The 24,407-nt window shown below is 45.3% G+C and overlaps 1 pseudogene; it reads right to left on the reverse strand.

Moving 5' to 3' along the window:
- Positions 1 to 1,468: 1,468 nt before the first annotated feature.
- LOC124975766 (protein FAM240B-like) lies at positions 1,469 to 7,891 on the reverse strand (annotated as a pseudogene).
- Positions 7,892 to 24,407: the final 16,516 nt, after the last annotated feature.

Consider the following 24,407-nt stretch of genomic DNA (forward strand, 5'->3'; position numbering starts at 1 on the left):
TACTGAAGTTCTGTTTTATTGTTAGCCTCCTTGTCCATACTTTGCTTGGCTTTTGCAGCAGGGGTCTAGAGCTTATCTGTTGTATGCAGACGAATAAGAGCCCAGATCAGGGCTCAGGCATCAAGCATCATTCCCCAGATCTCACTGTGATGAGTGTAGTGAGTCGATCCTCCTTGCTCCCTGTGGCTCTCAGTCATGATGAGGTCTCTGGTTTTCCAGAGCAACAGGTCCTGACCGCACATGTCATCCATGAGGCCTGATATGTCCTCCCCAGCACTGTGACACTGCGCCCCCACTGCCCCTCTGTCTCTCTGGTCCCTGTGTTCCTTAGAGGCCCATGCCTCCCTGCTCTATGTCCTCTGCTTCTGTCTTTCAGTAAGAGCTCCCGGGCAGAGGAGCACTCTCCAGTGCCACTATAGAAGGCCACGACCTGGGACCCACCAGGAGGCTAATGTGGGATGGCTTCAACTTTCAGAATGTGTCTGGGGCAGCTGACGCTGACGCTTGCTGTACCAAAAGAAAACTGGCCAAGGCAGGTGTGTGAGGCCAGGGCAGGCAACGTCAGGGCGAATGCCCAGGGCAGGGACCCACTGTTTACTTAGTACTGCTCTGCTTTCGCCCCTCCCTCCGTCCCTCCCTCCCTTCCTTACTCCCTCCCTCCCTCCCTCCACCCCTGCCCCACAATGGAGAATGAACTTGCTGTTTAACCACTGAGTTGCATCCCTATCCCTGGCCCTTTTTTATTTTGAGATAGTCTTGGCAAGTTGCTGATACTGGCCTTGAACTCACAATCCTCCTGCCTCAGCCTCCTGAGCTGCTGGGATCATAGCTGTACACCCCTGCACCTGGCTTCTGACATTTTTTCAATTTAACAGGTTTATGAAAAACCAAACCCAGAATCACAGGAAGAGAAAAAAATTGAGTTCACTGTCAAACCATCCTGTTCAATTTTTAACATAATGATAGCTTTATTTCTGCAGGCAATTGCATCTCTGTATACACAAATGGGGGAAAAGATAGCAGAGAGCCTTTTTGCTGTGCTTTGTTTTGTTTTTGACTTTACAATTCCAGGAGATATGGGAAAGCCCAGTTTCCATTGAGATCTTTACCTTCTGGAAGTTGAGAGGAAACATTCAGATTTCAGAAGACGAAGAGGATGGGAAGCTAGTGTATGCTACGTGGATCTTTGAAACCGGGGGGGGGGGCTAATTTCAAGAGCTTTTTATATTAAACAACCAAACTTGTGATCCCATTTGCAGTCAACCTGTCCTCTGTGCAGAGAGGACTGAGCAGGATAGTAACTCCCATTAGCACTCAGGGTGGGGGGTTTCCCATGTAAATTCCTTCACAGGTGGGTGAGCAAATGGAGCCCCTGCTCAGTAACTCAGCATGACCTGGGTGCTAGCTTTTTCTCCTAGAAAGGCCCTTGGTGTCTCGCTCTCTTTGAAGCTGGTGAGGCAGGAAGTCCTCAGTGCACAGGGTCAGCCAGTTTATCCTTCTCATCTGGACTGTCCAGCACCCTCAGCCTCTTCTCCAGCCTCTGCTTCCATTCTTCCCAGAGCCTGGGGAGGGGACATAGCACATGAGGTCATCAGCACACTTGTCTCCAAAGCTGCCATCCCTCAAAACATTTTCTTTTTCTTCTCTGTAGTATTTTTAAAAAGAAGCCCAGGGATTTTACAGGAATAAAGGAAAGGAATAGAAAGATGGGTGAAGACTGTGAAGAGGTAGTTTCCCCAACATTTAATCTTTCCCAAATTGGTATTAGACTTCATGCAATTCCTATCAAAGTCCAAGGCAGGCATTTCTGTAGCAACTGACAATCTGGTTGCCAATTGTGTCTGGAAAGCTGCGTGCGCATAGTCCCAGCTTCTGGGAGGCTGAGACTGGAGGATCACCTGAACCCAGGAACTTTAGGTCAACCTGGGCCTTAATAATATACCCCATCTTAAAACAAACCCAGCAAAAATACCCCTATAATAATTTATATTGTCTTAATAATTAATATAAGTTAACACAAATTAATCTTAATAGTTAATTTATATTGTCTCAAAATCACTACCTGATCACTAGTTGATTAATATAAACCTGGGATCATTATAGTGTTACCTTGGCAAAGGAACAGGCAGGCAGGTGTTGGCACAGAAAAGAGTTCAGAAATACACACTAATGTGGCTAATTGATTTGTGGCAAGGGACAGAGACAACTAAATGGAGGAAGGAGAGTATTTAAAAAACAATGGGTGCATCAACATAGTTAAACATCTATGTTAAGAAAAATGGACTTTGAATCTGCTGTGGTGGGAATACTTTTCCCACACTCCCCCAAAAGCATGTATTGAAATCCTAACCACCAAGGTGAAGGTGTTAAATTTACTCAATTATGGGCTTGGAAGAAAATGGAAAGAATCTGGAGGTGCTGGGTATTAGGTAGTACAACCAGCTTAATACAGAAAAATCCAAATGTATAAAAAAGAACAAAGAAAAATTAGATGTGCATTAATTTTCCACTCTTGTGAATAACTCTCAAATGAATGCAATGCTTAATACTCTTTCAATCTTCCAGTCTACTTTCCTGAGATTCCCCAGGTGACATATCGTAACTTAGAGAAGACAGATATTTTGAAGACTCTAGGCACCAAATTGGCTCCAGGAAAACTTATTTAAGACTCTGCTCAATTATGGGCCCAGGAAAGAATGGAAAGAATTTGGAGTCAGCCTGTTGTTTAGTGGTGCTCATGGTTGAAGCACGTTAGCAACCAAGGACTAGAGTTGAAGTGTGGACAGAATGAGGGATGCAGGGGAAAGTCACAGGACATCAGCTGTCATCTTCCTCCATGTTAACTTAGAACAGAGGTCAATAACATTTCAATAGGCCTTGCCTGCTTGAAGAGGGGACAGAGGGCCTGGAACTGCTGTTCCCAGAGCGGGAAGATGGCCTGAGAAAAATGTGTCGAGCTTCTAGGACCTCTATTCTGATGTCCACCTACTAGTAATTTTTATAATTATATTTCTTCACTGGGTTTTGAACTAGTCATTCCGTGTCATAATTTGTAATCAGCTTCTTCAATCAGGAGAATGTCCAGCTTTACAAAAGCTCCCTGGTAGCCATCTCTGAAAGGCCCTGTAACAAAGTCCTCTTCTACCTACATTGACTTTTGTCACCTGGGTTCTTCCACCCCTAACCATCAAGGTTTGCTGCGGGGGTGGCATGGAACTTGATGGACTTCTTAACATAATGTGGATTCTTTCATTCACAAAAGGAGCTTGGCTCTGACTTGGGGCAGTGACCATGAAGACTGGGCTCTCGGATGTGGCCTAGGCTGACTGGGGGCTGCACTACCTGGGCAGCTGCTGGGGCTCTTTGCAGATATGGCTGTGTCTGCCCCCCAGGCAGATGCCAAGGCCAAACTTCCTGCAGGCTGCCCCCAGCTGGTGACCCAGCACTGCTGAGCACAGCCATTCCTACAGCAGAACTTCTTTCCCAGGTGACTTTAGCTCAAGGTCTCCCCATCAGTTTGGCCCAAATTAAGAGGCCTATCCTGCTGTCCACCCAAGCCTCCTTCCTCCCCTTCCTCGGGCACGGAGGTCAGGCCTGCATCAGAGTCTGAAGACTCTTGCCCCCTTCTCGGGTTTCCCCTGAGGTGTGCTGGAGCTGGCTTATGATACACAGTCTGTGAGGGCTATTTATTAATTATTAGATTTTTTAGTTATTAAATGCAGACACTATTAAAAGTAAATTATATAAACTTATAGTTAATTAAATTGTATCAAAACAAAAAGTGATAAATATACAAATTTCACCACTTCCTATTTTATCACGTCTCACAGACCTCTGTGCTCCACTGGGGTCAAGGTCTACTGCCTCTGTTTGGTGAGGGCAGTATGTGACGGTGAGCCGTAGCCAAGAATCACCTCAGAACTTGTCTGCATGGACAGCAACGGCAACCTGAGTAGACTATGGTGGGAACATTCACAACATGCAAATCAGCAAACACTATTAAACACAAGATTTGATTTACTTTGTTCACTGCCAAACAAAGAACTGTCCCTCCGGTCAAATTTAGACAGTAGCCTGTTTTTGTAAATAAAGTTTTATTGGAATAGGGCCCTATTTATGTGTTTACCTATTTTGTTGACAAATGGCCATAGTTGCTTTCTCGGTACAATGGCAGAGTTGAGTCATTGCTGCACAGATTATATGACTTATTAAACCAAAAATATTTACTACTTGGTCCTTTTGAAAAAGTATTTGCTGACTCCCTGGTCTACATTTAAGAGAGTCATTGAGGAAATTTTAATAATGCAGATTAAAGTTAGAAGCATGTCATGTGTATAGCTAACATTTTGGAATTCAAAAAATTGATGAAAATGCTCTTTTAGAATTAAAAAATTGATTATGATCAATGACATGAACTTTGCTGAGCTGGATAGTAATCAGACACATATTTGTTGTCTGATTTTGTCAGTCTTGGTTGAATTGCATGGTTTGCTGTAGATACAAGAGACTGGCAAAAACTCATAAAAGCAGGCTGGGAGAATGACCTGGCTACCTAAAATTTCCAACTCAATTTGGATTATGGGCATATGCCACCATGCACGGCTCGTAGGCTAACTCTTGTGAAAAGTTTGAAATTTTGGTTCACCTGGATGGCTCATTAAGAGCAGGATATTCTGTTGCTGGTGGCCACAAGCATCCTGATGGATAGAGCTGATGGGCAGGCATCAGAGCAGAGGGAGCGAGTGGGCTCTGGAGAGGCCTGAAGCTCTCTCCCCTTTGCAATGTCACCAGATTTGATGTCTGTCCAACACTGAGTTCCTCTAAATTCTGAAGAGGTACTTTAAAGACCTCACTGTTTGCCTTAATACATTACTTTTTCACTGAATCACTGTACAGTTTATCAGTTATAGCTATAGGCTGGTCACTTAGATTTAGATGTTGACAGATTTATCATCTAAACAGATGCTTTTAAAAATAAAAGAAAATGAAAGAAAGTTAGATTGGAAGGATAGCTGTAGGGCTGGCCCACCCCAGACAAACCAGGAGGTATGACTGGCGCAGAATCCACGCCATGCTTGACTGGTGTCACTCTGTCCCAGGGGGATGTTTACAAAGAGCCCCCAACATCTCCAGGGGAACAACATTACCACAGGGTTACTGGACTGGAAGGAACAAGGGGTGGTGTTGGACCGGGGTTTGCCTTCCCTTGTCCTGCCAGTACACACCAGGGGACAGTCGCTCTGTTAGGACAGTGTTTCAAACTGTTCACTCAGATCAGTGGGGGGTTAAACAGATGTTCTGCCTTTCTGGTTTCAGTTTCAAATTTTCTAGACTCCTCTTGGGCGATCTGGTAGCAAGAAGGTTTTCATTTGTTGGCTTCCAGATGAAGAAGGCTTCAGGTTTTCTCCTTTTTTTTTTTTTTTTTATTTACAGTTGATAAAAGTGTAGCTTTGGACAGTGGGCTTGAGAATGGGTGAACAGACCACAGAAAAGTCCTCTCCCACCTCCTCACGACCCTCCTGTCCCGAGCAAGGCAGAAGTGACATCCATGTCTCTAAACATCCATTTGGGAGAGATGACAATGAGGTGTATCGCGATGACACATGTCCAAGGAAGAGAACATGACCCTACACTTTGGAAGGGGTCCTTTCTGGGCATATGGGTGCCTGGGGAAATAATGCATTTGCTCTATGGATCACTGGCCATTGGTGGCCTTTTAAACAAATTTCTCCTAAATACCCAATGCCACAGTCTTGTTAGAGCAACTGGGGAAAGTAGGAGCATGCACGTCCCTCCAGTCCACCATTCTGCCATCTAAAAATAGCCACTTACAATATCTAAGCACATTTTCTTCTAATTGTTATCCTATACAAGCATATTACATGTGTTTAAACACACACACACACACAATTGCTATCCCTAGAAAAATCAAATCATATCAAAAAATTTGCCTTTAATCCAGCACTGCAGGGCTTCTGGAAAGGAAGTTACCGTACAGGGCTCAGTGTGGGGTCCGGCTTCCAGAGAACCAGTGGTCCAGGACTAGGGGAGGGAGGTGTCCTCATTCCCTGGCTGCTCTGGAGTGAGACCCTCCGAGAAGTGCCCAATTTTACCTGTATATGGAGAGAGGCTCCTCTCTGGGCTTAAAAGGTGTTTTTAAAACTTGATGTTGACAGCCAGGTGCAGTGGAATGCTCCTATAATCCCAGTGGCTCAGGAGGCTGAGGCAGGAGGACCCTGAGTTCAAAACTAGCCTCAGTAACTTAGGGAAGTCCTAAGTAACTCAGTGAGAGCTCGTCTCACAAATCAAAAATAAATAAATAAATAACAAGGACTGGGGATGTGGCTCAGTGGTTAAGCACTCCTGGGTTCAAATCACGGTACCAAAAAAAAATAGTTTAAGCCATCAGAACTGTGCCTATTGTTAGCTCAGCCCACACTGGACAGACACAGGAATCAGGAGCCCTGCTGTCCAGCAAGTCACGCACCAACCATCCACCGAGACAGCGAGCTGTTCCCACCCGATAAAGCTGCTCCAGGTCACTGCACACCTGGGGCAAGTGCTGGCCTCGTATCATAACCACACACACACACACACACACACACACACACACACACACACACATGAGACGAGACGCATGTTCCCCACACCCGTGAATGCGTCCCCTGTTCAGGCAGCTTCTGCCTAGAGCGAGAACGTCCGCCTGCCAACGGGATGGCCACGTTCCCCTTCTTCCCCATCTTCCACTCTTCCCATCCCACTGGAGGGTATTTTTGTGAAGCTGGTTTTGTGCACACACAGTCATCTGTCAGTGAACCCTGACGCTTCGTGTGACCTCACGTGCTGGAGACTGTAACAGTGAAGTGGAGAGGAAGAGCTATTTTTTTGGTTTATGGAGATACAGATGACAGGACTTCATTTTGTTTGCTATTTAAAAAGGTGTTTCCAACTCTGTGAGCCATTAGCTCTTAACAGGGACCCCTCCACTCTCCAGGGAACCTCTGTTCGCCAGATGGGAATGGAACACTCCAAGCCAGGCTTGTGCTGAGCACCTTACAAAGCACAAGACAGCCCCGCACAGCCAAGAGTCATTTTGGCTCTATGTCTAGTAGTGCCACAAACCCTGTGGCAAATGGAGTGCAGACACACCTGAGAAATTCTGGTGTGGATGTGGCAAGACTGGGTGCACAGCTGTACTAACCTTGGCTTCTAGTTTCTGTGTGATGTGTGTTTGGCATCTTAAGAAGCCTGCTGGCTGGGGCAGGGCTGCCCCTCCCAGAACTGGCCTTCTCCAAGGTGGGAGAAGGTTCAGCCAATCTCCAAACCAACCTTTGCTGAGTCTCCTCACCTGGCTGGCACACTCTGGGCAGGACATGCCCTGCCCTAGAGCAGCCTGGAGCCGGGACCATCTGCAGCCATGCCACAGCCCAAGGCCCACCAGAATCATTCAAAGGTGCCAACTGGGTTTGCACCTGTCCCACGGACCCCAGCAGGCTCTGGCCTAGACTCCCACTAGTTCCTGCCTTCTGCCACTTGACCCAAGCCTGGACATGTGGAGAGCCCTCCCTGGGACCTGCTTCCTTCCAATCTGCTCTCACTTCCTCCTGCGCTGCACAGCCCATGGCACCCCCTCCTCTGCCTGTCCTTGGACAGTGGATGATGAAGCTCATTCAGCCCCTGCTCTTCACGTCTGGCGAGTTTCTGGGGAAGCCTACTGACCAATGGTAATGGAGAAACAGTCCACCTACTTTCTCAGGGCACTCCTTCCCTGGCGGTCCTCCTCCAGCTCTCGGTAGCAAGTCTGTTTGCTGATTTCTTTTTCCCAGAAGCTCTAGAACTCGCGGCAGGTTTCACAGCAGAAGACTTCCCGGCGGATGTATTGATTGTTCATCCCTGAAGCATAAGAGGCACAGTGAGGCCCAGCCCTCTCAGTAAAGCCACTTTAATTTTGGGTGAGTCTGAAGCCAGCTGCTGCCTGATGCTTTTTCCTATAAGTGTAGACACACCACATGCTCACATTTGAATCTGTTTTCTCAGCTGCAGATGAAGATGACGACAGTTACATCAGAGAATGTTGGGAACACGTTTTTGAAGTGAACAGAAATAAAAAGGATGTCTGGTAGCCCTTCCAGACTGGTTCTGTAATGGCCTCCCTCTTCCAGTGCCTTTGAACAATTTTGCAATTCTGTAAATTATAGAAAAATTATAATAATGTAAATGATTCTCTGAACATAGAAATTCAAATGAATTTTGTCCAGTGGGATGCAAATGATAACACCTATGGATATCAATCCATTTGTCATCTGCTTGTATATTCATTTGAGGATTCCCGATTGCCTACATTTGTGTGTTCTTTGAATTTCCCTTTGAATATTGGTTGAATATTTTCTCACTATTTATAAGTAAAATAATATCCTTGGCATGCATTCATTCTATATCTGTATGAGATTCATGATTTAGACTTTTTAAAACTATCTTTACCATTTATTTTATAGTTTGCATGTGGGTGTGTACATGTGTGTATAAAATGAATAATCAAAAACTTTGGCCAGGCACCGTGGCACTTGCATGTAGTCCCAGTGATTCAGGAGGCTGAGGCAGGAGGATCACAAGTTCCAGGCCAATGTCAGCAATTTAGCAAGGTCCTAAGCAACTCAGCAAGACCCTATCTCAAAATAAAAATAAATAAGGGCTGGGGATGTTGCTCAGTGGTAGAGCACCCACGGATTCAATCCTCAATAACAAAAGCAAAAACAAAAATAAAAGCACACACAAAAACCAAACACAAAGCAGAGCAAAGGCAGGCACTCAGTAACTGTTATATTTTTTCCATTGTTCCTCATACAATGACATTGACCTCTACCATTTATTGAGTATTTACCTGCACTTTTACTTATCCCCAATAAGCATCTTACACACAGTTTCTTTGCTTCTTGCTGCAACCCTGTGAAATGGAGGACTCTCCACTCATGTCAGATGAGGACACTGAGGAGACCCTGCCCACAGCCTTACCACTGAACATGGGTGTGCTGGGTGGACGTGAGCCTAGGTCTGCTCATCTACCAGAGCCTGCTCCTTGCTCTTCCAATCCTCAGCACTAGGAGTGGCCACCATCTTTGCAAATGGCTACGTTCTCAGCCAGCTTGCTGGGCCTGTGTGTGAATCTCAGGAGAATGCCATGCTTCAGGGTGCAGGCTTTGTGCCGAAGGTGCCAGTTTTCTGGACCGCAGGGGCTTCATAAGGCAGGCAGATGGGAAGCAGAGCAAAACAGATCTCTCCCTGCTTCTTGGCCACACCTGCTCAAAGCCTCAGCCTGGCTGCAGATTGGAAAGGGACCTCGTTCCTCCTCCCCTGCTGTGAAGTCCAGTGATTCCATGCCAGACAGGTCCCCCTGGGTCAGTCCACAGGACTGGGTTTGGAGAGGAGTTTAAAATGGACTTCAGAGAAAAGAAATAAATTATTATTTAATATTTACAGTACATAAATTTCTACTACCATTATGTTATATTTCTAATAGGCTCTGAGGCCACTGTCAGAGGGACAGTGAAGCCTTCTCCACGGAAACGTCCTGAAATAGGAGGAATCTTGGAAGGGGAAGCAGCCGCTCTATCAATTCTGTAAGATTTTAAAAGCCCACGTTTCTTACTCTTCCTCCTGGGCCTGTCTTCTAATCATCTGGTAGTTTCTGTGGCCAGAGCCAGGATGTGGGAATGTGGGAAGGAGACTGTGGGGGACGGGGAGAGCACACTTCCCAGGTGCCCCCACTGGCTGCTCTCTGGGTAACTCCCACCTGTAACGCAGTCACATGACAGCCATTCTTTATTGCCCCCGCCTTTTCTTCCCCTCCATTTTTTACTTTTTTTTAAAATAGATATTTCTAGCAGCTCAATTCACAATAGCTAGACTATGGAACCAACCTAGATGCCCTTCAACAGATGAATGGATAAAGAAAATGTGGTGTCTATACACAATGGAATATTACTCAGCCTTAAAGAAGAATGAAATTATGGCATTTGCAGGTAAATGGATGGAGATGGAGGACATCATGCTAAGTCAAATAGGCCAATCCCCCAAAATCAAAGGCCGAATGATTTCTCTGAAAAGTGGATGATAATACATAACTGGGTGGGGGGAGGGAGTAAGGGAAGAATGGAGGAAGGATGGATTGTGTAGAGTTAGATGAAGGGTGGGGAGGGGCTGGGGAAGGAGAGATAATAGAATGAGACAAACATCACTACCCTATGTACACGTATGATTACACAAATGATGTAACTCTGCTTCGTGTACAACCAGAGAAAAGGCACTTGTACCCCATTTGTGTACAATGAATCAAAAAATTTAAAAAATAAATAAAATAAAGGTATTGTGCCCATCTACAACTGAAAAATATTTTTAAAATGCATTCTATTGTCACATTTACTTAATTAGAACAAATAAAAATAGATAATTACTAGGGATTTTTCTTAATCAGTGCATTATAATCATATGTGGTAGTAGAAATCATCATGCCACATTTGTACATGAACATAATGCAATTTGATCCTTTATAATTTTATTTTTTATTTAAAAGGTAAACACTATTTTTTTTTTGGTATCAGGTATTGAACCCAGAGGCGCTTAACCGCTGAGCCACATCCTCAGCCTTTTTTATATTTTATTTAGAGACAGGGTCTCACTGCGTTGCTTAGGGCCTCACTAAATTCCCTAGGCTGCCTTTGAACTGGCGATCCTCCTGCTCAGCCTCCGAGCACTGGCTGGTGCCTCCATGCCCACCCCAAACTGTTTTTAATTGACAAGTGAAACGTCCATACTTCCCACCTATGACATGATATTCTGAAACACCTGCACATTCTGGGATGGCTAAAACTATTGAAAGAACGCCTCACATTGCACAAGAGGAGGCTGATTGTAGAGGCAATTATTGCCACTGCCGAGGTCACAGGGCTGGAGAAGCGCAGAGCTGGTCCTGTCCCCAGTGCGTGGAGATGTCCCTGAAGAGCATGGCTTGAATCTGCCACCTCTTCCCCATGCACTCAGAGGTCTTTCCTGTGACTGACAGAGTCTTTGTGATAGGGAGCCCAAATTTCCTGGAGAGACTTATTTTGATATTTTTCATATGAAATGCCTCAAAGCATTTGGTAGGGCTTCCATATTCTTAACTAACTTAATCCCTTTATAAATTATTGTTTTCAAAAAAGACCTGGCTGGAGAGGACAATAGCTCCTTTGGAGGCCTCTCAGCTACTCAGGGGAGGTCAGAGAGGGAAGGGTCAGGGAAGAGCTCCATTCATGGCCCTGGGCTGTCTTTCCTGGCAGGACCAAGCCCTGGAGCCTTGTCAGGGTACCCGGGACCCCTAGCCCCAGGCTAAGCAGGATGGTGGCTGGCAGTTTGCCAACGTACGGTCCATGGCACATACTTATGACGCGATAAGCAGGAGTCGCGCTGATGCCGCATGAGGAAGTACTTAACTATTGGCTCCTGTTTCTCGTGTGCAGCGCGTGATCTGCTCGTGCCCCATACACTTACACATTGGGATCATGCATGTAGCTCATGCCTTGTCTGTATAGCTTTCTGATTGGCTGCCTTACTATATATATTCTTTGTGTGCTCCCCTGAGGGGGGACAATAGAACAATAAAGAATCTTGGAAAGCTCTATGTTGTCGGGGCATTCTTTCCTGTTGGCAGGGGGATCCCCGATAAGTGGTGCCGAAACCCGGGACACGGATAAGGGTGAGTGACGTGGGAGGCAGCCTCAAAGTTCGCGGTACGCGACTAATCGGACTAGCGAAAGGCAGTCCGGAGACAGAGTCAAGCGGAACGCGGCTCGGAGTGGACTAGCGAAAGGCAGTCCGGAGACAAAGCTAAGCGAAGAGCGGTCCACCTTAAAAGTATTAAAGTGAAAGTAGCACACGAAAGGCGGCTACACCCTGGACTAAGTGAAAAGCGGTCCACATTAAAAGTATTAAAGTGAAAGTGGCACTCGAAAGGGGGCAAATTAATCATGGGTTCTGAGGTGTCTAGAGTTCGCATGGAAGGACTATTAAAGGCTTTATTAAAGGCTAATGGAGCACCTTTAAAGGTTTCCTCAGCTAGGAAGTTTTTAAAAACTGTAGAAGATAAAGCCCCTTGGTTTTTAGATGAGGGACTGTTTGATCAAGAGAAACTATCACAAGAGACAGAAAAAGGCCCCCCTCCTGATCCCTTCCACGCAGCTCCATGGCCACCTAGGGAGGGAACACCCATGTCCTTGAAGCAGTCCTCCCCCTAGGCAGAGAGCTCAGCAGCTCCATTCCTCAAAAGTAGTAAGAAATAATGTTTTGTGATTTTCTGCCTTCAAACCTAACCTGATTTCTCAATCAGGAAGAAAAAGTGTTAAAAAGTCCTGGGTGATCCTCCCTCCCCCCTGCCTGGCCTTGCTGAAGCCTGCATTGGAATGTAAACTGCAGCAGTCTCAGCGGGAAAGGGGGGTAACCTGAAGATAAGAAAAAAAAAAAAAGTGTCTGTTTTAAACTTCTGGGCTGCTACACAGAACTAACTCATTTTCCAGGATTCTTGTTTTGTTTTGTTTTTCTTTAATGCTGTATTTTTGAGCTCATAATTTTGATCCTGCATACCTAGGTTAATGATTTTTTTTTCTTTTTGATCAGTTCTATTTTTTATTCAACTAGAGTTTTTGAACATCTGTTACATTGCAATGGAGATTCACCTATAAAGTTACAAGGCCTTTGATTTTGTGTTATGTGTATGTTGTGCTGTCTAATGTCATGTTTTGTCTGTATCAAAACTGAGCGCTCCTAAAATTAAAATTTAAAAATGGACCCAAATACTTTTATTCACGTGATTTAAAAAGGTTCAATTTAAATTGAGTAAACTAATAAAAGTGAAATGTCTTTAAAAATAACTTGCAAGTCTCTAGGTGGTCAAACTAATGGAATGTTGATGTTAAACAATGTCTAATATCAATTGTTTCTAGGACTTTTCTTCAACAGGAAAGAGACAGCAAATACTGTTCAGGACACTTGTCTAATATCTTGACTAAAAACAAGGTTACTAAGAGTTATGTCTTAACAAGTACAATTCTATATACAAAGGGTTCTAAAGGTTTCAACTGTGTTTCAGTTAGAGTACTATAAACAACAAAGTATTTTATCTTGTTAAAATGGTGTAATTTATCTAAATTCAGAAATTTCATAAGAGTTGTTTCAGAATGTGAACAAAAGGGGGTCAACACATAAAAAAGAAAAAATAAAAGGTTCTAAAAATACAACTATATTTAGTGAAGAAGAAAATCTTTCTGGATAAGAAAGTGTTATATAATGAAATACATGAGGGTCTAAGTAAGTGCTAAAAAAGTCTGTGTGTAAGTGAAGGGCAAGTTTCAACAAGTCTGTGTGTAACTAAGTTGGTTGTATGTATGTGAAACAGCTAAAGCTATTTAAGGTTTTTCCTAAGGTGAAGTACTAATGTTCTGATATAAGCCAAAGTTTAATCTATCTGGTAAAATGACATGGTAAAATAACAAGGATTTCTTAGAAACACTAATTTACTCTTAACTTTGTGTCTATTAAGTTTTATTCTTTAAAACAATTAGTCTTAAAAATTGGGGTTTATACAATTATGGTTAAACAACTGTTAAGAGTATTGTACTGTTACAGAGTCTAAATTTTTCTTTAAAAACTAAATTTAGTAAGATTAAAGTGTCAAGGTAATTGTGAAATGGTCACTCCTTGTATATTAAATGTATTCATATTTTCCAAGTATACAAGTTTTAAAGCAGGGTATTTATCAAGCTGCTATTCTCCAAACTTCTCTCTCAATGTTGGAATGCTTCTAGGTTCTCATGAGCAGTCTTAATGCCTATTCCTACCTTCCTACCAGTCCCAGTCTCTGTTACAGATACAGAACTACAGTGCTATTATCAAGAAACAAAAGAGATTTTGGCATCACAACAGCTGTGATCACTGCCACTGCAGCCTCTGCAGCAGCAGCCACAACCGCAGCAGCCGCGTTGACAACTACAATACAGACAACAACTACAGTTAATCATTTGGCAGAAAACACTGCCACTGCCTTACAGACTCAAGAGACCTTAAACCAACATTTAAGAACAGGAATCCTCCTAGTAAATCAAAGAGTGGACTTATTACAAGAACAAGTGGACTTGTTATAAGAACTTATGGGTCTGGGATGTGTTCTTTCTTTAAGAGCAGTTTGTGTTGCCCCTATCACTTTTTATAATGATAGCCATGCAGCTATGTTGTCTAGAAATCTTCTCACTATCTTACTTGTACTTGGTCATATGGGTTTGACAATTTAACCTCTCAACTAAGAGCTGAAATTATGAGAGTTAATACCACCAGGGTAAATGTGGCACCTGTATCTGAAATGGTCAAATGGTTCTCTACTGCTCTAGGTTTTGTAAAACAATGGGCAGGCCTTGGCTCCCTAGGACTAATATTTTAGGTGTTTTATATCTCATTCGCTTAATTTATCAATTACGAGCCACCAACAGAGAGATTGAATCATCCTTCAACAAGTCATGACAGCCTTAGAGGCCGGCAGTTCCCCTCAAGTATGGCTGAGTATGCTGGACCGGTAGTCAAAGACGGGTAATGTAGGAGGTGGCCGTATACCAACCTAAGACAGAAGCTGTAGCATGATCTACAGTCTTTGATGACAGGTAAGGATACGGGCTGACCTCTCAACCTAAGACAGGCATGGTCCCAAGCCACTTATAAAAATAATAAAAAAGGGGGAGCTGTCGGGGTACCCGGGACCCCTAGCCCCAGGCTAAGCAGGATGGCGGCTGGCAGTTTGCCAACGTACGGTCCATGGCACATACTTATGACGCGATAAGCAGGAGTCGCGCTGACGCCGTATGAGGAAGTACTTAACTATTGGCTCCTGTTTCTCGTGTGCAGCGCGTGATCTGCTCGTGCCCCATACACTTACACATTGGGATCATGCATGTAGCTTGTGCCTTATCTGTATAGCTTTCTGATTGGCTGCCTTACTATATATATTCTTTGTGTGCTCCCCTGAGGGGGGACAATAGAACAATAAAGAATCTTGGAAAGCTCTATGTTGTCAGGCGTTCTTTCCTGCGGGCAGAGGAATCCCCGATAGAGCCTCTCTGAACTTGACCTGTCTCTGCCCAACCGCAGACACGCTCCTGTCTCCCAGGGGCCTTATCTTTCACTTCTTCTTTCTCCCAGGATAAAGAATCCAGTGCAAGGAGTTCTAACAGATTCCTAGTGACTGGGATCCAAAAGAAAGCTGTTCATGAAAATAAACCAGCCTTTACATTTTCCCGGAACTAAGGTGGAGTGAAATTGTATGTGTGCGCCCTTCTGCAGTGACTGTATTCCCTGGTACATGTGGTTGGCGCTGCGGGGGGGTCTAAGTCCTCTGGTTTCCTTGAGACTCCAATGACAGGAGAGAAAGCAGCGCGCACTTTGATGAAGAGGAGCTTGTTAAACGTGTGCCTTGTGAACACACCTCACAGGTAGGACGAAAGCGCTCCTAGAATCTCAAGCTCCTAGCACGTATCTGGCACTCAGAAAGGACAGTTCAGCCAAATAGGTCCTCATGGAAATGTCTTCCTTTTCTCAATATTTAGAATTAGCATTTTAAATGGAAGAGCATCAAGGAGAAGAAAAGAGAGGCCCGGTCAGGAGTCCAGGCCTCAGATGCGGTACTCACAGGTCATCCCATCTGTTCATGGGAAGGTGGTTTCTGCATTTGGAGGAGGCTTTATTCCAGCAGCCGCACGGTTGCAGAATCGTGAGCTGAAAGCAGAGTGGTGTCCCCAAACCCAGACAGTAAATGGAACAAGAATGACCAAAGGACGCCAGGCAGTGGGCTATGAGGGGCAGCATGCTGGGCTTTCTTCCTGGTCTCTTTGGGGAGGAGGCATTTGGGGAAGGGACAGAGGACTCTGTTTTCATGAGGAACTGAGTGCAATGGCCGTGACCTTTGGGAGGACATAGGAAGGAGTCCAGAATTCTGATGCCCTCAGGGGCCAGGCTAACCTGAGCCCCAGGGAGTCCCAGCATGGTGCCTGCTGACCTCAGAGAAGGTGCAGGCTGAGGGCTGCCTCCCCGCTCCTCTCGGGGTGCACACTGCCTGCAGCTCTGGGTTGTGACTGGCTGCCTAGCTCCTGGCAGCCATCTCTCCTCCTCTGCACCTGAGCAGACTGAGAAAATCCACTGGACTCCGCCAGACCCCTGTTGGAAATGGAATTCTTCCCCAGGCCTCCCCTGGCCCCTAGGGGACATGCAGGCCTGGCTGCTCTCCCCGCCTTCCTGCCTGCCTCCCAGACCTGCAGGTTGCACCCTGGTAGCCGGAGGGGTGAGGGAGCTGGGAAGGGACAGAGGACTTTGTCACCACTGTGGCGTTGAGTAAGCAAGCCCTTTGCTCACTCCGGGCCCCAGTTTTATTACCCATGAAATGGAGACTATACAGGAAAGGGCCTCAGACATGACCTGCCATCTATCCCTCTGCCCCAGGGCTGCATGCTGGTCCCCAGGAGCTGGGGTCTGTTGCCTGCCCCTGGCAAGCATGGATGATGCTGCCTTGGCCACTGCCTCGTCGAACTCCCATGGTCTTCCAATTACACATGATGGCAAGTGCTCATTTCTTACTCACTCAGCCCATATTTAAGGTTCATTTATCTCTGTTGCTGGGCTGTCAGAATCAGAGAGCCTGAGATCATGGGGATGAGCGGTTTCCCAAAGTGTCCAAGGTCCAGTATTGGCAAGGACAGAGACGCCTTTGGCAAAGCTCTCAGTGATGCGTCTGGCCCTCCTACGATTTAGGATGCTGTATTTGTGGGCTCTTCATGGTCAGGCCTTGAGGCACAGTCACCGAGGGCTGCTGAACATATGGAAGAAGTGACTGTATTGCTCAGATTGATAGTTGCTCTCTGCTAATGACGGGGTTCAATCCTCTTGCAGTATTGCAGTCCAGCTGCTGGTTTTGCTGGGAAACTTGAACTTCAGGACTATGACACATTCTATAATTGGAAATACATTTTGATTCGGATACACTATGCATTTCTCCCTCCCATTTACATCTGCTGTTTGCATTTATGAGCAGCGCAGTAGTGCCTGATACCTGCTGCTTTGGACCCTCAAGAAATGGACTTGATAGACTTTTTAGGGAAATATCAAAATAAGGCAGAAAAGAGGAATTAAGGGTGTCCAGTTTCCCTGGGGGTATTGATGGAAAATCTAAGCTCTGATAATTGCTTTCTCCACACCCGCACCTGATCCAGGAGGAGAAAATCAACTCTGCATCATAGGCACACAGTGCTGCCCCCTGCTGGGCTCATGCAAGCACTGAAAGGCATTGCTTTCTCCAGTTGCTGTCTGTAGGATTCAGAAAAATGGAAAGCTGCTGTGATCTCCTGTGGGCTGGATCAGTAGTGTTTTTATAGTCACAGAAATAAGAAATGCTAAAGAATGTAGACACGTCAACTGGTTGGGAACCTGACCCATCCTGGGCCACTGTCGAAGAATTGCAAGATTAAGCTCCTCTTTTTTTTTTTTTTTTTTTTTTTTTACATGAGGAATATTTTAAATTCAGGTGTCTCCATTCTGTTCTTGTGTGATTGATTTTTTTATAAACCCAACTTCAGATCTTTACATTCACCCCCTCTAAGTTTCAATTTGTGACTTTCGGATCCCGTGGTGTCTGGATGGGAGGGAAAAATTTCTCATGTGAGTGTGTGAACGCTTTGGTCTTTTTCTTTCCCTCCAATTATGAGATTCGCTAAGAACAGAGAATGGTGCCTTTTCCTGACACCCAGAGAACTGAGTTGTCCCGCAGCCCCAAGAGCTTCAAAATCAAGAGCAGCAGATTTGACTACAGCAGTCAGAAGTTCATGTCAATGAGTTATTCCAGTTATTTTCATGAGGAACACTTAGGGGTACTGTCTGCTTTCCCATGCACACTTAAAAAATGTATCAGGTTCCCTGCATTTATGTTTTATCTCCCCAATTTTTATAAAATCTTGGGTAGAGAGAATTCTTTCTCTCCTTAAAATAAACAGGAGGGTGAAATGTATTGGCATTGGCCACTGAAATGCAGCCTTGGGGCAGGCCTGTCCCCCAGGGCTTCAGATCAACCCACCTCCTTGATTCGCCCAGGGCTGGTGGGCTGCGTGGCCATGGTCTCTGGGTTACTTCATGCTCGTTGTTGAATATTTCCTTCTCACCTTCCATCCTCACCTCCCCTTTGTTACCCTCCCTTAGCTGGGGAAGTGGAGAGGCATGCCACTGCCCAGCATCACCTGTGAACTGTGATGGGCTGGGATTCCAACCTGGCCCAAGTGAAAATATGGCCAGCCAGACAGAGGTCAGCTCCTGGGGTTGCTGGGTAATGCAAGCACCAGGTGTCCTTCTGGACTCTACTCAGACTGAAGATCTGAGCTCTCTCTGCACCTGCAACCTATTCTTTATCAGGGCAGAACTGGATTAATTTTTTGTCTCCAAGATTATTCCATGATATCGCATCACAGCAAACTTCCTTTCTCCTCTCCAGTACTTTCAGTCAAATATACTCATGGTGCCAGTTTTATGTGTGTCATGAAAAGAACCAAATAAACAAGATCCAGGGTCCTAACATTAGTGCTCCTCACCATGGGGCACCCAGGTCAGTCCCTTCCCCTGGGGCTCATGCCTCTGCAGGTGCCAGGGCCTCCCTGACACTCCATTTCCTCTAGGGGGGCTTTTCCACACCTGGTGGCAATACATTTAGGTCAGAAGTTGCTGGGTTCAGTTGCTAAGAGGCTACAATTGACAGTGGCCTTGAGACCACAGGGTTTCTTTCCCGTCCCACCGCCAGGCTCCAGGCTCCAGGGAGTAAATGTCTTCCTCCTCTTTCTTCCTTTACCTGCACCCATGGAAATGGCAGTGTGATGTGGAGGTGCCTCTCAGTTTACCAACTTGCAATAACACTTGTTTACTCCTCCCCTCCAACTTTAGTCAGACTCTTTGCATTTAAATCTTGAGTCTTGCTCCACAGTTTTCCAATTAGTATAATTAATATCCTTCAAAGTCACTCAGATTGTGCTAACAGTATATTGGGTCTTATTAAGAGGCTCAAGGGAAATAAAACTACCTGGAACCATGTAAGTTTTGGATAGCTGGATTTTTCAACTAAAAGATTTATAAAGAAAACATGCTTATTCTGAACATGTCCATCATAATTCAGTCCCATGGTTTCCTCTGGGTCTTGCCTGACTTGATTAGGGGGCATCATGGTTGGGATCCGGAATGTCTGCCAAAGGCTCATAATACTAAGGCTGATTCAGCCACGTTCAGAGGTGGGGCTTCTGGGACATCATTGGATCAGAAGGGCTTTGACCTCATCAATGAATCCATGCATGGATGGATTCATGGCTGAATGAACTCTCAGAGGGTGGTGGGAATGACAGGACGTGGGCACTAGTGGATCCCTGGGGACCTGCCGGTGGGTACTGTATCTCAACCCAACCCCTTCCTCTCTCTCTCTTGGCTTGCTCAGAGCCACGATGGGATCAGATCTTCTCCACCAGACCACTCCTCCTTGATGTGCCATCTGACCATGCACTGAAACCTCTGAAGCTGTGAGTCAAAATCAATCTTTCCTTCTCGGGCATTCTGTCACAGTGACAAAAAGCTGTCCATCACAGGGTGACCCTAAGTCATGAAGGAGGAACGCCAACAGTTATTAGGGAAGTCACTATGACTTTGGGTTCTTATGACCTTGGGAAAGGACTGAACCTTTCAGAAGCTTAACTCCTTTATATGAAAAATGCATTGTTCTGAGAATTAAATGAGGAAATGTAGCATGCCAACACTTAACATAATCCCTGGCTCTTAGTAAATGCTCTACATCATCTCTATTCTGATTAGCAACCTGCATTGAGTGAAATTCCAAGTGTTGTCTCATTTACTCTTCAATATACTGTGATAGGTTTTATTATGCCTGTATTTGGGGACATGAAAGGGATCCTGAGAGGTTAAGTGATGTCCCAGGTGATTTGTCCAGAGCTGCTCATTTCACAGTCCCCAGTCTGCCAGTCCTGCCTGAGTGACATCACACAGAAGTGCCTGACAGTAAAAGATGAATCAAGCTTTGCAATTGCTATTTGTCTTGAAAATGATCTCATTTAGTGATATCAATAGCTCCAGGAAGTGGGTCTTATGACTCCCTAGTTAGCAGACAAAAAGCCAGGCATGGAAAGTGCAAATGCTTGTCTGGATCATGGAACCAGACAACCCAGGGTTGTCTGAACCTGTGCCGTCTGATGCCCATGCACCTGCCATCACAGCCCGAGGTTTGAGCCACTTTTCTCACTCATTTAGGGGAAAGTTCAAGGACTAATGAGTGTCCTGTCACCGCAGATTATAATTATCCCAAGATGCTCTGCAACAGCGCTCCTGGACCCCTCCAGGTCCCAAGAGTCCCTGCTCCTGGTCAGGATCCCTGCTCCTGTGGAGCATAAGGGATGAGGCCTATCGGAGCACCATGGGTGCAGCTGGGTGCTCTGGTCAGAAGCTGAATTTCAGACTGTAACAAGGGCCAACTCTGAATGAACATGGATGATGACAGAGTGGTACCGAGGTTGGATTTCTTCAAGTTGACCCCTGTGCTGTGATTATATGGGAGTGACCTTGTCCTTGGCGAGAAGACGCTGGCATGTTTAGAGGGGAATGAGGGGTCACCACGTGTCAACTGGATCTCAAATGGTTCAGCAAAAATACGTAGGTGGACAAAGCAGCTGCCGAAGCCATCAGGCCACCATAGGCACACCTGGGCTTGTGCTGTGTGGAGTTCTTGGAATTATTCTTGTAACTGTCTGTAATCTTAAAATTATTTCCAAGTTAATGTTAAGACAATCAAAATTACTTTTATTTCCTTATAAGAGAAAGAAGCCCAGCAGTTTCCTGACTTCCTGGCCAACCTCTCAGCAGAACCTGGGTCTGTCTCTACACCGCCGAGGGGCATGGACTTACAGCCCTGGGACTGAGCTTTGCTAAGAATGAAAGGCTTAAAGGGTGGGTGGGGGCATTGACAAAGGTCAGAGAGCCATGCTGGAGCCCCTACCCAAGTCACACGGCTTGGTTACCCTCCAAAGACCGAGTCCGAATGGGTAGAAATGATGGAGATAAATAAATGAAAGAAAAAGAATTGTTCTTATATTTCCAATTAGTTGATGTAGAAGGAAGGAGGGGTGAGACCCTGGAGCAGTGTGGAGCCTGCGCAGCAGACTTCATCCACCAAAGAGGAACCAGGCCTGGAGCAGGCATCTGTGGAGCCTCGGGCCAGGACCTTCTTCTGTGCCCACCTACCTCCCCCAGAGACCAGATGACTTGGTGACTAGGGGAAACAGTGACGTTCCAGTGCAGAAACAGAGCCCACCTCAACCCGGAGGTCAGGGGCGCATCACCTGGGGTACGTACCACCGCATCATGTGCCCCTGATCCCACATGGTGCTACAGAGAGATGTGTCACCACTGTGGTGCACATCCCTGAACTCCAGAAAGCTCAGTTCTTCCTGAGAAAATTAGTCAAGCCAAAATTAGTCAAAGTCAGGTGCCTTCTATGAAATACTTGAACACCCGTATTAAAGGGTCAAGGCTGGGGCTGGGGTGTAGCTCAGTGGCAGAGAGATTACCTCACGTGCACGGGGACCTGGGCTCCATCCAAAACAGAATAAATAAAAAGAAATAAAATAGAATAAAATAAAACAAGATTAAGTAAACAAAACAAATGCCATAATCCAGGTCACGAAAGATAAGGAGAGACTGCAGATCTCTCACAGACTGGAGAGCAGGAGACCTGACGCACCCCTCGCCCCAATACTGTGGTAAGTGCATGCGCTCTCCTAGATTGAATCTGAGGACACTGTAAAGTGGGCAAAGTGGCACAAAGTCCACAGTGCATTTCGTTGCACCAGGGTTAATTTCATGGTTTTGATAGATGTTCTGCGGCTCTGTCAGATGTGCACATTAGAGAAAGCCTGGTGATAGATGTATGGGCACACTCTGTGTTGTCTTTATAACTTTCCCTAAATCTGAAATTATTTCAAAATAAAAAGTAAAGAAAAAAAAAAAAAGGCTATACCAAGCACATGCATATTCCTGACGCCACTGACAGGTGTGAATTATGGGCTGTTCTCCATCTAAGGAATGTTTTCAATGCACACAAGATCCTGTGTCTTAGAGCCAGTGGCCCCATGGAGCCCAGCCCTACTGTCAGGGAAAGAGCCCTGGACGAGGAGTTAGGAGACGCCTATCTCCCGTCTGGCCCAGGTACTTGAATTGAACCTCCATTTCCTCATCTGTCAAATGGAACAATACTTCACAGTACAATACAGTTAGTTCACAGGTCTAATCAGATTTCAGTCAAAAAGGCTACTCAGGGTAATGCTGAGCACCCCACGAAGTACATGCTTATAAAATCTTTTTTTTTTTTTAATATTTATACTGTTGATTATCCACATAGCACAGGCCACAAACTCAGAAGCCTAAGGGTTCTATGGCAAATATTAGAATGTGTGGTTCTTTCTAAAAGAGACATGGCCACTCAGCTCCCAAAGAATATTTCCAGCAGAGTGTGGTCCCTGCATGACCTCATATTCAAGTTTTTCAAAAGAAGATAAAAATCCTGAATTTTTAAAAAAGTATAATCTCCTTAATTTAAAATGTTTCTAATGAATTTAAGATATTTTAAAGCCTTGGGCTGAACATCATTCAGAACTCTCTGCTGGCCTAACAGGGTTTGTGTGTTCAAAACAAAGATGTCTCTGGGTTTGCCTGTCCTCACTGAAGCAGAGAGCTGACTGTCTGGAACACTGTCTCCTTGGTTCCGCGGTGGTCCTGCTAAATGACATCGGCCGTGGGTGGAGGCCCACAGTTCCAGCCCCAGCCAGCTGGATTACGGACTCAATACAGTGAGGCCCTCAGAAACTCAGGAGGCCCAGAGGAGGTCCCAGGAGGAGGCTGCCAGGGGAGGGGCAGTGAGGGACAGTGAGCTGGCCAGGAGAGGGGCGCTCCGCTCATGGGGGTGACTGACCCAGGACCAGATGACTGACAAGAGCCAAAAGCCTGGCGACCAGGAGCATGTGCTCCTTGTTCCTCTGAGTATTTCAGGGCCACCCCTCCCTTCGTTTTCTTCGTGTGGTGATGGTGCTTGGGTTTCAGGATGCGTGCGAAGTTACCGCAACCCATAATTTATTCATTCTCTCTTTGTCACAAAATCTCCAGAACTAAACAACAAACAAATAAAAAAACCCAAAACAACAATAACAAAAATAACTCCAGAATAATTTGGTCAAAGGATTAGAAAGTTCTACACTATTAGGAAAGATGTTCCTTCCAGATTGTATTTGAAAAAAGGGAAATAATGCCCATGGTAAAATGTGTACACAATACTGAAGGATATGAAATAAAAAGCTTTCCTCCACATTGCCACCAGCAGCACTTCCAATGACGTCCACTGTGAAGGATGCCATGTTCATATTTCCATTTTAATGAAAGCCTACGAGTGCATACTTCTGTGTATGTATAAACATATGTATTCTGTTCTTGCAAGCAGGGCCAAGCTGCGTGCACTGTTCCAGATTTTGCTTTATTCAGGGAAAACATTTTCCTACATCTCACAATGTTGTTCTAGGCTGTGCTCTAATCCCCTCACAGACATGCTGGGCTCTGTCTAATCGTTCCCACACCAATGGGCGTCCAGTACTGCTGGGGAATTAAAGGACACCTTCAGAGGGAATCACATCTGGTCACACACTTAGGTCTGAAGCATCAGGTCTAGGAGGATCATTGTGGGGCAGGAAAGACCAGGTTGCCCCGGATCTGCATTGTAGTGGAAGACAGCACAGATGAAGGTCACGTGCTGAAGAGGGTAGACCTGAACCTGTCACTCAAGGCAGACCCAGGACAGCTGTGGTTGCTGGAAACATATTTGTCAAATTAATAAACAAATGAATCATGATGGTGCTTATAGAGAGGCCGTCGAGATGTGTCTCAATTCAATTCTGCCTCAGCCATGAAAATCCTTCATCTGAACAGATAAATTTCAACTTTAACCAGTTTCATTGCGTTCTTATGCTAGTAGGAACCACATAGAGTTTGAGGTATGTAAAAAGAAATGCTGAAAGTTCTAACAGCAGATGGGTGTTCTACCTGGCTAACTATAATTTCTATTCTCCTGTTTTCTTTGAATGGTATTTGGTGTGTAGTTACCCTATGATTATTAATGTGCAGCTGTTTCTTAAGTACAAGTTTAAATGCTTTTTATTTTATGGGTTTTATTCACTTTGCTTGGAAGGTTTCTTTTTTTTTAGATGTTGGGAGAACTTTGGTTTTGAGTCCTTCTCTGTGGATTGAGGCTCATCCATGTCCCTCTG

The sequence above is a fragment of the Sciurus carolinensis genome, unplaced genomic scaffold, assembly GCF_902686445.1.
Source record: "Sciurus carolinensis unplaced genomic scaffold, mSciCar1.2, whole genome shotgun sequence".
Taxonomy (NCBI): Eukaryota; Metazoa; Chordata; class Mammalia; order Rodentia; family Sciuridae; genus Sciurus; species Sciurus carolinensis.